This window comes from Lontra canadensis, unplaced genomic scaffold (genome assembly GCF_010015895.1).
Source record: "Lontra canadensis isolate GAN:19392208 unplaced genomic scaffold, GSC_riverotter_1.0 scaffold1, whole genome shotgun sequence".
Classification (NCBI taxonomy): Eukaryota; Metazoa; Chordata; class Mammalia; order Carnivora; family Mustelidae; genus Lontra; species Lontra canadensis.
Window position 1 is genome coordinate 131687440 of NW_022630995.1, and position 15093 is coordinate 131702532.

The following is a 15093-nucleotide window of genomic DNA, read 5'->3' on the forward strand; positions in this document are numbered from 1 at the left end:
AATCATACCTCACTCTTTGGAGAGCAATTCTATATCTGTCTTCCTAAGCATTTCCTCCTGCATACACCCTTGAAACGATAGTCCAGAACCAAAAGGCAATCAATGCCTCTGCTCATGAGATGTGCAGAAACCCAAGAGACCTACAGAGAATTTTCTCCTAACATTACACAGAGCAAGGAGAAGCAGTAAACCTGAGTGGGCTTGGAAACCTGGATCTTCAATGAAAGTATTAACAACAATCCTGTGCGCACCTGGGTGGCTCCGTCAGTTAAGCATCTAACTCTTGATTTTAGTTCAGGTCATGATCTCAGGGTCATGAGATGGAGCCTGGAGTAGGGCTCACACTGAGTGTGGCATCTGCTTAAGATTCTCTCTCTCCCTGAGGGCACCTGGATGGCTCAGTTGGTTGAGTGTCCAACCCTCTATTTCATATCAGGTAGTGATCTTGGGATTGTGGGATAAGGCACTGTGGGCCCTGCACTCAGCAGGGAGTCTGCTTGGGATTCTCTTTCTCCCTCTCCCCCTTGTACCTCCCCCTCAAAAAAAATTCCTAGTGGAGTAGGGGATGAAGCTGTAAAGAAGACACACTATGGATCTTCAAGCAGTGGTCTGCAGCCATGATTCACAAAGTGTGCTCTCTGGAAAAACAGCATCAGGACCACAAAGGAATTTATTAAAAAATACAAATTCTTGGGCACCTGGGTGGCTCAGTGGGTTAAGCCTCTGCCTTCGGCTCAGGTCATGGTCTTAGGGTCCCGGGAGCGAGCCCCACCATCGGGCTTTCTGCTCAGCAGGGAGCTTGTTTCCCCCTCTCTCTCTGCCTGCCTCTCTGCCTGCTTGTGATCTTTCTCTGTCAAATAAGTTTAAAAAATAAATAAATAAAAATAAAAATAAAAATTCTTGAGCCCTGCCTCAAACTGAATGAATCAGAAAATCAGGGGTTATGGGTGGTGGAGCAGAGGAATTGTGATGTCTAAATGGGATGTCTCTCCCAGTCGGATGGGGGCCCCCAAATGTCGGGAGATGATTGGGTGGAAGCAGTGGCAAGAGGGGAAGAATTCACCTGAGGCGGAACAAAGAAATGTATTGAATACACCCTAAGGGAGCTGTGGGCAGGACAGCAGAGGAGAGGCTGTTTCTAAAGGGGGGAGGTGCAGAGGTAGGGGGACAATGGTTTTGGTTACTGCCTAGTTGTAAGTAGCCCATGGGTCACTTAGAGCCGGTGGTGATTTTGAGGTGGGTTGCCTGGTGGACCTGTCTGTATTCAGCCCTGGGCTCGCTGTGGACCCTTTCTGCATTCCATCTCCCAAGTCTGTTTGCCTAAAAGGGACCTCTACAGAAGTCAGTCCATGTTATTAAAAGCCTAGCAAGTGATTCTGGTGTATCCTAAAGTTTGAAAACCTTTCATCTGGAAATTCATCTGAAGGAAGCTAGAATGTGTCATCCCAAAATATGCCTCTTTGACATTAAAGTGATTTTGAGCTGAAGGCAATTAAGCAGTTGCAAACCCAGATAGGCTCCTTCTCTTCTGCCTAAAGATGGTGTATAAATGCTCGTACTGCAGACAGTTGCTAATCAGCTCAAAGAGGACACTAGAGGAATCTGCAAACAAACTCTAGTCCGTTAATTCCGGGCCATATATTTAACTTCCCACATTTTGTAACCCTAGGAAACCTCAAACTACTCTTTTGTCCTCCCATTTCTCTACGAATATATTGTTCTTTGTTGAAGATACTCCATCAGCTGGAATATAAACCACCATGTTTACTTTTCCTTTAGGTTTCTCCAGCTAGCAGGACATAGCATGCCTTAATAAACTGTTTTTTCTCTTACTAATCTTTTTGTTTATTTTTTTTAAACATTTTATTTATTGAGGCACCTGGATGGCTCAGGTAGGCAAGCATCTGCCTTTAGCTTGGGTTCTGATCTCCAGGTCCTGGGATCTTCAGCCCCAGGTCATCGGGCTCCCTGCTCAGTGGGGAGTCTCCTTCTCCCTCTGTCTCCCCCAACTGCAGCCCAGTTCATGCTCTCGCTCTCTCTCAAATGAGAGATATTTTAAAGATTTTATTTATTTATTTGAGAGAGAGCATGAGCAGGGTGGGGGTAGGAGAAGACAGAAGGACAAGCAGGCAGATTCCCTGCTGACTGAACAGGGAGCCTGACTCTGGGCCCAATCCTAGGACCCGGAGATCAGGACCTGAGCAGAAGTCAGATGCTTAACCCATGGAGCCACCAAGGCCCCCCTCTCTTTTTGTTTAAAACTCCCAGCTGAGTGTTATACGTAAACAATGAATCTTGGAACACTGCATCAAAAACTAATACTACTCCCAGGTATTTTGTGGTGACTAACATAACACAATAAAAAATAAAAATAAAAATAAATAACTCCGAGAGGAAAATGGTGTTGGGTCCAGGGTAAGTCTTGCCTCCCCCTACATCTTCAAAGTAAACAATCCTTCCCACCTTATTGATTCCATCTGAATGAAGCCCCACACAATGATAAAGGAAATGATTACATCACAAAAGAGGGAGGAGAATCCTGTGCTAAAAGAGAATTAAGTCTCTCAAGATTGTGGGATAAGGCACTGTAATAGGCGCCCCCCCCCATAAGCCCCGTAGCTGCCCGTGGTCCCATCATTTCCCCATCTCTGTCCCACCTCGTCTGACCTCATCCCACCACCCTGCTTCAGGATAACGACGATTTCTAGCAGGAGCCTCCTAACCATCCAATCTGACAGCTGCGTTTTACCCCACTTCATCCACCCAACTCCATAATCTGATCTCTAAAATGCAGAGACACCTTTTCAAAATCATGTGTCCCTAGGCTTAAAATCTGCTAGTTCCCATTGCTCTCAGATCCATACCCCAAATTCTTTTTCTTTTTTTTTTTAAGATTTATTTATTTCTTTGAGAGAGAGAGTGCACACGTTGCGGTGCAGAGGGAGAGAGAGAATCTCAAGCAGACTCCATGCGGAATGTGGAACCTGACCTGGGGCTCAATCTTAGGATCCTGAGCTCATGACCAGAGCTAAAACCAAGAGTTGCATGCTTAATCAGCCATGTCAGGCAGGCACCCCAAGAACCCAAATTCTTAACATGGCTTTATGCTAACTGTTCCCTGATTCCCTCACTTGCTTCCTGGAATGTAATTCTCTGTGCCACCATTCCAGGAAGAAACGTCACTGATAACTTCTCAGTTTACCAAAGCGCAGGGGCTTTTGAAGGTAGATCTCTGACCTTCGAATTCATTTCTACCCTTAACCCACTGGGTTAAGAGAGGAAGTTGCTAGTGTAACTGGACTAATGGGAGTCTACTCCTTAGTGAGTTACCGATAGAGATGACACTCTTAGAGTTGTCGCACAAATGAATCTTTATTTGCAGCAAATGAAGAGATCACAAGGAATAATTTCCAAAGCCTGACTACTCAAACAGGGGTGAGCAGGTTCTTTTTATTTAGGGTTTAGGATGAATATTTAGAAAGGGAAGTTTTGGAAGGGCGGACATAAGGTTGCACAGGTGTACTTAGAAAATATGTCTATTCGTGCCTCATATGCTGTGTTAACGAAGCTTGCGTTCTTCATAGGATGAAGAGTTTAATGTTATAATGAAGCAGAGGTAACTGTTGGATACTTCTGGGCTCATCTAGGCAGGCCACTGGCTTGGTGGTTGAGTTCAGGTTGGTTTAGGCTGGCCTAGGCTGGCTAGTTCTTGGTCTAAACTAGCAGATAGTCTGGGACTATTCTGTGGTAAGACCACTCGGGTTAAGGAATTTGGGGCCTTGCTTGCTCATAGGCTGTAATCATGTCTGTTGACCTTGAGTCCAGGCTTCTGCAGAAACAGTATATTTGTTAGTGGGGCCTGAAAAGAAGCAATAGATAATTAGGGAGAAACAGTTTTCTGAAAAACAAGTTTTACATTTCCTGCTAGTTTTAACCTCATTAAACCTATTGGGCATGGTTTCAACAGGTGCCCGGCAGTAGGTGGACTTAGTTAAGCCATTTACCTGAGGCTCCTGTTTTATTTTTATTTTGGTCTTCCTGCATGATTTGCCCTCAGACTGTTTTTTTTCTTCCACCTTCTATATTTTCTGTTGGCCAGTTATAGTGGATGCCATTCACTCATTCTCCCAGCAGCCCTGAGTGTTGGGAGCCACCATGCGCACAGTTAGAACTCCCTTGGGTTCAGCTACCCCTGCTAACGGCTTGCTGCAAAGATACAGAGTCCGGGCAGTGTATAGTGAAGCTGCTCTTGACAAAATTTCCTAGTACATTCAAATCTGAAGACAGGAGTGGGGTTCCCTGGCCGTATGCCTCAGGAAAGATGGTTATTTGCAGCTGGCATATGGGTGGTAGGCAAGTAGAAGGATAAAAATAGCTATTGTAAGGGGCACCTGGGTGGCTCAGTTGGTTAAGCAACTGCTTTGGCTCAGGTCATGATCCCAGGGTCCAGGGATCAAGCCCCCCTGTCAGGCTCCTTGCTCAACAGGGAGCCTGCTTCTCCCTCTCCCTCTGCCTGCTACTCTGCCTGCTTGTGCTCACTCTCTCTCTCTGTCAAATAAATAAAATTTAAAAAAATAGCTATCACAGGCACCCTAATGGCAATGTCAGTAAAGTTATTTAATCCTCAAAACCGGTGTTTTGGGGCACCTGGGTGGCTCAGTGGGTTAAAGCCTCTGCCTTCGGCTTGGGTCATGATCCCAGAACCTTTCTTTAAACACTGAATTTAAATGACAAATACTGAGTATAATTTCTGATCCAGTTGTTTTAATAGGCTTTTAAATTTTTTTAAAATTTTTTTAATTTTATTTATTTATTTGACAGAGATCACAAGTAGGCAGAGAGGCAGGCGGAGAGAGAGGAAGGGAAGCAGGCTCCCTGCTGAGCAGAGAGCCCGACGAGGAGCTCCATCACAGGACCCTGGGATCATGACCTGAGCCGAAGGCAGAGGCTTTAACCCACTGAGCCACCCAGGCACCCCTACTAGGCTTTTAAATTAAACCTCTTTGTACTATGTATACTATGTACTCACAACATAACTATTAGTGTGTGTACATGTAAGTCATATGAGAAGTGATTGGCAACTAAATGTCAGGCACTAGTTCTGCTGTTTGAGAAAGGACAGGGATCCAGGAGTCCCTACTCCCCTGGAGAGGCAGACAGAAAACAAACACATAACACTCCTGCCTATAGATATTTTATTTTATTTTCTCAAATATTTATTTATTTATTGTAGAAAGAGAGAGTGGGGGGAGGGCCAGAGGGAGAGGGAGAATCTCAAGACAACTCCCGCTGAGCGTGAAGCCCCATGTACGGCTCTCTCTCAGGACCGAGAGATCATAACCTGAGCCAAGACCAAGAGTCTGAAGTTTACCCAACTTCCCCACCCAGGTGTCCCTAGAGGTCTTTTAACGAAACATTTTATCACAGTTTCTTGGGGCACCTGGGTGGCGCAGACAGTTGAACGTCTGCCTTTGGCTCAGGTCATGATCCCAGAATCCTGGGATCAAGCCCTCCATCAGGCTCCCTCCTCAGCCTGCTTCTCCCTCTTCCTCTGCCTGCTGCTCTGCCTACTTGTGCTCTCTCTCTGTCTCTCTGCCAAGTAAATAAACAAAATCTTTTTTAATAAATAAGTTTCTGGGGCACCTGGGTAGCTCAGTGGGTTAAAGCCTCTGCCTTTGGCTCAGGTCATGATCCCAGAGTCCCGGGATCGAGCCCCGCATTGGGCTCTCCACTCAGCAGGGAGCCTGCTTCCTCCTCTGTCTCTGCCTGCTTCTCTGCCTACTTGTGATCTCTGTCTGTCAAATAAATAAATAAATAAAAATTTTTATAAAAAGTTTCTAACCTCTGATACATTGCAAACATCAAGTATCAGATAATGCAGCTGACAGAAAAATAAGAATGGAAATTGGTGCAACAGCCTTCAAAACCTTTGTGACTCTTTCTGCATGAGCTGAGTACGCACGTTCTCTATGGCTCAGCAATTCCACTTCTGTTAATTGACTTTATAGAACTGTGTACACACGTACAAGAATGCTCATAGCAGCACTATTCCTAACAGAGAAAATGTGGAAATGACCCAGTGTTTTTCCTTTTTTTTCTTAAGATTTTATTTATTTATTTGACAGAGAGAGATATCACAATTAGTCAGAGGCAGGCACAGAGAGAGGGGGAAGCAAGCTCCCCGCTGAGCAGAGAGCCTGATGGGGGGCTCGATTCCAGGACCCTGAGATCATAAATAAAGCTTTAACCCACTGAGCCACCCAGGCGCCACCCGACCCAGTGTTTTACAACAGAAGAGATTAATAAAATTGTACTATGTTCCTAAAAAGAAATGCAATCCATCAGGAAATAAGTTTTGGGCCACTTGGGTGGCTCAGATGGTTAAGCGTCTGCCTTTGGCGCTGTCATGATTCCAGGGTCCTTGGATTGAGTCCCGCTGAGGCTCCCTGCTCAGTGGGGAGTCCGCTTCTCCCTCTCCCTCAACTGCTCCCCTGCTTGTGCTCTTTCACTCTTTCTCTCTCTCTCAAATAAGTAAAATCTTTAAAAAGAAAAAAAAGGTTTTGAAAAATTAGGCAAAAAATGGATTTATTCCCCACACATAATCTTGAGCTAAAGAGCCTAGAAATAAAAGACAATGTATGATTCCCTTGTATGAAGATAAAACATGAAAAACCAGTCTGTGGTTTTAGTGGGGGGTACGGGTTATATTTGGAGAGTGGCAGTAATGATGAAGAATGGCCAGGAGGGGGCAAAAGTGGGGGCGGGTTATGTTTCTATTTTTGGACCTGGGTGGTGGTTACAAGGCTTTGTTCTTTTTGTAATCATTCATCAAGACAGGCAAAATGATGTCTGTTTGTGTTTTTATGTCCGTGTGTCTACATTAATAGAAGTTTATTATTATTTTTTTAAAGCTGCTATTTTGTCTCTATGGGTATGCCAGGGAATCTGTATTTACCTCAAGATTTTGGTGATGGTAATAAAGCCCCCTGTTGCGTCAGCAACTGGAAATCATGGTGAAAAGGACTGGCTTCAGTGCATAGGAAGACAAAACTGAGAACCCATTCCTGGTCACTCACCAGCCAGCGGCATGACCACTGACACGTCACAGGGTAGGGCCTCACCAAGCTTTGGTATGGCCGAAACTCTCTACCCTACAAAACCTCCTTTGCCCTTTGCTCAGAGGACCACAGAGTGGGGCCATCGTGAGAGTGGACTCTGGGCCAAGACTCTGGGTTCGAATCCTGTCTCTACCAGCTATTGGCTGTATGCTTGGCAGCATGGGTTCACTAACTGCTGTGTGCCTGTTTCCTCCCCCGTGAAATGAGAGTTGAGAGAAGTGGGAAGCAGGCACTGGAACACAGAAGCTATGTACGTGTTTTCTGTGATGGTTGTAGGTATGAATGGCTCCGGAAGCCACTAGAAGTCAGCCTATGCTGCGAATCTCAGGTCTGGACTGTATGGTCCCCGTGAAGGTGGTTTCTGAAACTGGCTCCGCCGCTTCTCAGCTGTGCCCCTACTGGGTGCCAGGTGCACGTTCACGCAGCTGTGATGAGGCCCGAGATCTCAAATCCAGTTCGCTTTATTGGTGACTATAATGGTGTTCAGGTGCTAGTTAGAGAAAGGGTTTCCTCTTGATCTAGCAGCTTCTAAAAATAGACATTTCTGGTCTTTATGTAAGACGACAATATGGGGGGCACCTGGGTGGCTCAGTGGATTAAGCCTCTGCCTTCGGCTCAGGTCATGATCCCAGGGTCCTGGGATCAAGTCCCACATGAGGCTCTCTGCTCAGCAGGGAGCCTGCTTCCCCTCCTCTCTCTGCCTGCCTCTCTACCTACTTGTGATCTCTCTGTCAAATAAATAAAATATTTAAAAAAAAAAAAAAAACGACAATATGGAGGGGTGACAGGGCCTGACACTGGTTTGTGTCTTTAAAAAACAAAAAAACACTTGTTTCTTGGATGCTAACTTGTTTTCTGGATGCAAAATTTGTGAACAGCTTCATGTATTATCACAAAGAGAACACTGCTCTGAAATAACCATTAGATTTTTAAAAAGATGTTACCAGCAAACTCCCCTAACCAGCCCCCAGTCTTGGGGTCAGGATACTTTTCCTAAGAGCCATGAAAAGAGATGAGTTTTTTAAGCAGAGGGAAAATGAGATGATTTTTTTCTTTCCTTGAAAAGTGTATTCCCCTGGGGCCTGGGTGGCTCCGAAGGTTAAGCGTCAGACTCTTGGTTTGGCTTGGGTCATGATCTCGTAGTAGTGAGATGGAGCCCAAGCATGGTGTTTGGCTCCATGCTGGGCCTGGACTCTGCTTCCCTCTCCCTCTGCCCCGCCTTCAGGTGCTTGTGCGAAGGCTCACTCTCTCTCTCTCTCAAAAAGAAATCTTAAAAAATATATATTTTGGGGGACACCTGGGTGGCTCAGTTGGTTAAGCGGCTGCCTTCGGCTCAGGTCATGATCCCAGCGTCCTGGGATCGAGTCCCACATCGGGCTCCTTGCTCAGCAGGGAGCCTGCTTCTCCCTCTGCCTCTGCCTGCCACTCTGCCTGTGCTCACTCTCACTTTCTCTCTCTCTCTCTGACAAATAAATAAATAAAATCTTAAATATATATATATATATTTTTTTTTTTTAATTAAAAGAAAACAAAAATGCATTCCAGAGAACAGAATGATGGTGGGAGAGCGGCAGGGAGCAAAGAATATGCCAGAAAACAGAGCAGTGATCCAGGAGAGAGCTGCTACCCCCCTGACTTGGAGATGGAAATAGAATAAAAGTAGTTTGGACAGGTGTGGATGAAGGAACCACTCACTAAAATAGGGAACCGTGTAAATTTAACACACTTGGGAGAAACTGAATTCAATGAGAGGCAGAGCTAAGTATTGGTGATTTAGGAAGAAGCATCTAGAAATACCAAAAGGCAATTGGATTTTTTGGTTCAACTATCTGAACTAGAGGTGCAGAGTTAAAAATCTCCAGGACATAGGTGCTAACTGTAGCCTCAAAGGTGAGGGAAATCCAGTACAAAGTAGAGCACTTGGAAATTCTAGCAGGCATCAGAATGGATGGGAGTGCTTATTAATACACAGTGCTTGGCCCCACCCCCAAGGTTTCTGATTTACTAATCTTAAGGGAGAAGGAGCAAGAAGCTGCATTTCTTTCTCTTCCTCCCTCCCTCCTTCCCTCCCTCCCTTTCTTTCTTTCTAGAAGCTGCATTTTTAATAAGCACCCAGTGGTGCTAATGATGTTGCTCAGGAGACTATACATTCAGAACTGTTGGTGTCCAGTAACAGGGGGTCACATATAACCTTTTGGATTCTCTAAGTGCCCTATTTGTCATTTCTTCCAGTTTCTTGTCTTTTACCAAAGCAACAAATCAGTGTTACATATTCAACACAGCAGGCGAGTCGTTCCCTCCCAGTGTTCACACAATTAGAAATACATTTCTAGTTCATTTTTCAGGGTAAGATCCCTCACTTAATTGTTCTCTAAATCCCTGCCAGCAGTTCATTCCCTGAGACCCAGGCAGGGCAAATCCCAAATTCCAGGCTAGGAGCGGGTGGCTGCCCATCCTCAGAGAACTCACAGAATCAGTTGTTCAACTTTGATGCCATTTCTGGAATAAAGACTCCGAGAGTTCTAATTATCAGTCTAGCTCCCCGAGATCAAACCCTTCACCTCCATCATCAGGCTTGCAGGAGCACCTGGCGGGCTCAGTCGGTAGAGCACACAATTCTTGATCTCAGAGTCATGAATTAAAGCCCCATGTTGGGTGTTGAGCCTCATTAAAAAAAAAAATTATAGGGGCACCTGGGTCGCTCAGTGGGTTAAGCATCTGCCTTTGGTTCAGGTCATGATCCTGGGGTCCTGGGATCGAGCCCCACATTGGGCTCCCTGCTTAGCAGGGAGCCTGCTTCTCCCTCTCCCTCTGCTGCTCTGCCCGCTTGTGCTCTCTCACTTTCTCTGTCAAATAAATAAATAAAATCTTAAAATAATAATAATAATAGGGGCGCCTGGGTGGCTCAGTGGTTTAAGGCCTCAGCCTTCGGCTAAGGTCATGATCTCAGAGTTCTGGGATCGAGCCCCGCATCGGGCTCTCTGTTCCATGGGGAGCCTGCTTCCTCCTCTCTCTCTCTCTGCCTACCTCTCTGCCTACTTGTGATCTCTGTCTGTCGAGTAAATAAATAAAATCTTTAAGAAAAAAATATTACCATGGTGCCTGAGTGGCTCAGTGGTTTTTAAGCATCTGACTCTTGATTTTGGCTCAGGCCATGATCTCATGGTTGTGAGAGGTTCTGCACTGGGAGTGAACTGCTTGGGATTCTCCCTCTCCCTCTCCTCTGTACCCCTGCCCCACACTGCTCACATGCTCTCACTAAATAAATAAATAAATAAATAAATAAATAAATAAAACGAATTCACTACACAATTGAGAAAATGCTAAAAAAAAAAAATTTTAACCAGTTTGTATTCCACATCTCCCAAGGTTTTGTTCATTCATCTTTTTTCCTCTTTTCCTTTTTGGTCACAGTCTTTTCACTCCTATGGACCTCATACCCAGTACCAAAAATGTGAACATTTTCTTACAACCTTTATATTTCCTCCTCTGTGTCATTTAATACCTAATACATACTCAAAATTCCCAAGTTGTCTCATAAATGCCTTTTTATTTTTTATTATTTTTTATCTTTTTTTTAAAGATTTTATTTATTTATTTGACAGACGGAGATCACAAGCAGGCAGAGAGAGAGGAGGAAGCAGGCTCCCTGCTGAGCAGAGAGCGCCATGCGGGGCTCAATTCCAGGACCCTGGGATCATGACCTGAGCTGAAGGCAGAGGCTTTAACCCACTGAGCCACCCAGGCGCCCATCATAAATGCCTTTTTAAAGTTTTTTTTTTTTCAAATATGGATTCAGAGAAGTTACATGTTTCACATTTAGAAATTTTTTCATATTCAAGGTTTTGTGGGGTTTTTTTCACCCTGAAATCCCATTGACTTTTTGAAGAGATTAGTTCATTGTCCTGTAAAATTTCACATTTACATGTTGTTTTATCCTGTAGTCATTAACTTCTTCCTCCCCTACTCCCTGTATTTGTCATAAACTGAAAGGTAGCTACAAAAGCTTGTTGAATTCAGAATCAACTTTTTTGTGTGTGCGTGGCAGGAATGCTTTGTAGGTACACAGTGTAGTTCATACAGTATCAGAATCATAAAAGGTACACATCATGGCTGGCTGCTCCCCTTTAGCGATACTGTGATTGGTCAGTGGGTTAGGACAGTGATGGGCTAGGTGATCCTTTAGCACTAAAATGCTAAAAGTCTTAAGCACTGAAAGGAAGAAATGTAATTGTCATTATCTGCAGGCAGTATGATTGTCTTTTATGAAACTTGAAGAACCTAAAGAGAAATTATAAAGACTTAAGGGGATTTAAACAAAATTACTGTATTAAAAATCAATATATATATGTTTTAAGTATTTCGATATGTGAGCAACAAACAGAAAAATACAATGTTTAAAGCAAATCTTTTACAATTGCATCAAATGTAAAATAACTGGAATGAATCTAACTACTAAATGCAAAGGTTTTCTGATCAAAATCATGAAACCATGAAATGCAAAACTTTTGCAAACAAAATCATAAAACATTTGGTAAGACAGATTAAAGAAGACCTTTATAATGTAAAAGTGTACACATTCATGGTTTGGAAGATTCAGTATAGTAAAGGTGTCATTTCTTTCCAATTTGGATCACAGATTCAATGAAATCCCCAATATAATCTACAAGGACATTACTATAATAATATAATATGACTTCATTTTTTTTTTGTTTAACGATTTTCAAGGGAGCAAACTAGAGGGACAAGTCACTGTGGGAAGTATTAATGTAGAGGAGTTGATAGCCTATAGACTCTTCAGAAAACATCTATTATATTTGAACTATTTCCCATATGGTCTTTTCCTTCATGCTGGCAATACATTTTAAAACAATGACATATATGTGCTGATGTAGAACAAAAATAAGTGAAAAATAAGCAGTTGTAGAATACATAGATTGCTCCCATTTGAAGATGTACAAGCAGAATGTTCTATGCACGTAATATATAAATTATATAAATGTTTGCTCTTGTATGTGTAGGCTATTTGAGAAGGTTCATCAAAAAGCCATTAAATGTGATTCCTCTAGAAAGGCAAATGGTGGGGTGCCTGGGAGGCTCAGTGGGTTGAGCCTCTGCCTTCCACTTGGGTCCTGGGATCAAGGCCCATGTCAGGCTCTCTGCTCAGCAGGGAGCCTGCTTCCCCCTCTCTGTCTCTGTCTCTGCCTCCTTGTGACCTTTCTCTCTGTCAAATAAATAAATAAAATCTTAAAAAAAAAAAATAGGGGCGCCTGGGTGGCTCAGTGAGTTAAAGCCCCTGCCTTCAGCTCAGATCCTGATCTCAGGGTCCTGGGATCGAGTCCCGCATCGGGCTCTCTGCTCAAGCAGGGAGCCTGCTTCCTCCTCTCTCTCCGCCTGCTTCTCTGCCTACTTGTGATCTTTGTCTGTCAAATAAATAAATAAATAAATCTTTTTTTTTAATTAAAATTAAAATTAAAAATTTAAAAAAAAAATAAAAAGAAAGGCAAATAGGGGAGAGAAAGTCATTGTGTAACACTTCTACCAGGGGCAGTTTTTCTGTAAAATAGTGTTATTATTTTACCCTGGAAAACTTTTATGGAAGATAGTTCTGGAGTGCAGACATTTGTGTTCCTGATTCAAGAAAGCCTTTATGGATGGATGTCTTCATGTAATGGTCTAAACCTTCATTCTGTGGCTTATGCCTCTCCGGTCTGCCCTGGGGCTGCCTGTTGGTGGGGAGAGTGCTATTAGCCCCGTGTTCCCGCCTGCTAGTCAGAGTCTGTGGACACTGAGTACACTAAAGGTTTGATGGTTGATGGATGCTTCTCCCTCTCCCTCCACCCCCGCCATGCTCTCTCTCTCTCTCAAATAAACAAATAAAATTTTTTTTAATTAAATCTCCTTATAGCTTGCAGTCCACTGACAAATGCTTGAAACAGGCAGAGTACGACATTCTGCTAAGAACTCCCAAACAACTTAATGTCAATGTCCTGCTAGAGGAAAAATCAACCTTAGCTTGACGATAGCTAGGTCTCCAGGATCCTATAAGTCTTCTTTAACATATGAAAATCATTTTGGGTGGCGTCTAGGTGGCTCAGTGGGTTAAAGCCTCTGCCTTTGGCTCAGGTCATGATCCCAGGGTCCTGGGATTGAGCCCCCGCATTGGGCTCTCTGCTCAGCAGGGAGCCTGCTTCCTCTTCTCTCTCTGCCTGCCTCTCTGCCTGCTTGTGATCTCTGTCAAATAAATTAATAAAATCTTTGAAAAAAAAAAAAGAAAAGAAAATCATTTTGGAAACTCCCTTTGTTTCTTCCCCTCCCAACTTAAAAGTATATAATCAATCACTCCTCACAATCCCAGTGCAGCTCTTCCTGCCTGTGGGTCCCATTTTAATAAAACCACCCCTTTTGTACCAAGACATCTCAAGAATTCTTTCTTGATCATTTCTTGACCATTGGCTTCTTCTTCTTCTTCTTCTTCTTCTTCTTCTTCTTCTTCTTCTTCTTCTTCTTCTTCTTTTAAGATTTTATTTATTTATTTGTCAGAGAGAGAGCACAACCAGGGGGAATGGCAGGCAGAGGGAGAAGCAGGCTCCCCACTGAGCAGGGAGCGCAATGCGGTACTAGATCCCAGGACCCCGGGGTCGTGACCTGAGCCAAAGGCAGATGCTTAACCAACTGAGCCACCCAGGTGCCCCAACCATTGTCTTCTGAACCTCGCATCAAATCACATCATTTGGTGCCTAACGTAGGGCCCAAGTCTTCTCATCTGAACTTTGAGACTTGGTGCAAACTTCCTGAGTACTTCCTCTTCTCTTCCTTTACTTTCATTACTTTCCAAGGAGTATGGCCTTATTGGAACACTTTCATGTCAGTTGCTCAGGCTGCCTTCCTCCAGCCCATGGCTGCCCCAAGGAAAGGAATTAAAAGCCTGCCTTTGGCTAGAAGCTATTACCTTGGCTGGGATGGTAATAAGACCCAAAAAGTTAATGTCCTCTCTTTATTCCTATTCCTTTTTTTTTTTTTTTAAGATTTTATTTATTTATTTGACAGACAGAGATCACAAGTAGGCAGAGAGGCAGGCAGAGAGAGAGCAGGAAGTAGACTCCCCGCCGAGCAGAGAGCCCAATGTGGGACTCGATCCCAGGATCCTGGGACTCGATCCCAGGATCCTGGGATCATGACCTGAGCTGAAGGCAGAGGCTTTAACCCACTGAGCCACCCAGGCACCCCTCTTTATTCCTATTCTTATGCAAAGTTGTCCTTGTTGGGCACAGGGCTGTCACCTAAGTCACTAGGAGGCTGTCAATCTCGAAACTCCCATGTGAAGTCTCCTCCTCATTGGTCTAATGTGATCTCCTCCACATCCCTTTTCTAACCACTACTGGCTGTGAGACCTCTATCTGGAACCAGCCTAAACCAGCACCCAGCTGAACCAAACCCAACCAGAGACCATTTCCTAGAGAAGTTGGCTGTAAGGACTATGTGTTGGAATGTTGGTTAGATCATGATGGATTTGTTTTCACTGTCTTCTGTCAATATCCCCCACTAAATACTTCAGTTATAAAATTGGGTAATTCCCCCTTGTAAAACTTTTCCAGTGTTTTCCATGGGTTAAAAATGGCAGATTCTTCATCTTGGTCCATATGCTGGCACCCATTTGTGGTCTAGAATGCAATGGGGCAGCGGAGGGACACCAGCATCCCTTCTATAGGGCAGGGCAGTGATCATAGCAATTCTGCTCGAGGGACACCTCGTTTCACTTTGACACCAGGAAGCTCTGACATATCCTAAGTGGGATGCCATCCAGGAGTTGGGGGGATTTTTTTGGTAACGGGCCTTCTCTTCTTTTCTAGAAGCATGGGCTCTTCTTCAGTTCCCAAGGACTCTCCCATGGGATGCCTTTTAACTCACTGAAAACAATTCAGATTGCAAGATTTGAGGGGGGAAAAAGAGCTGATCGTCCTTTGTAATACTG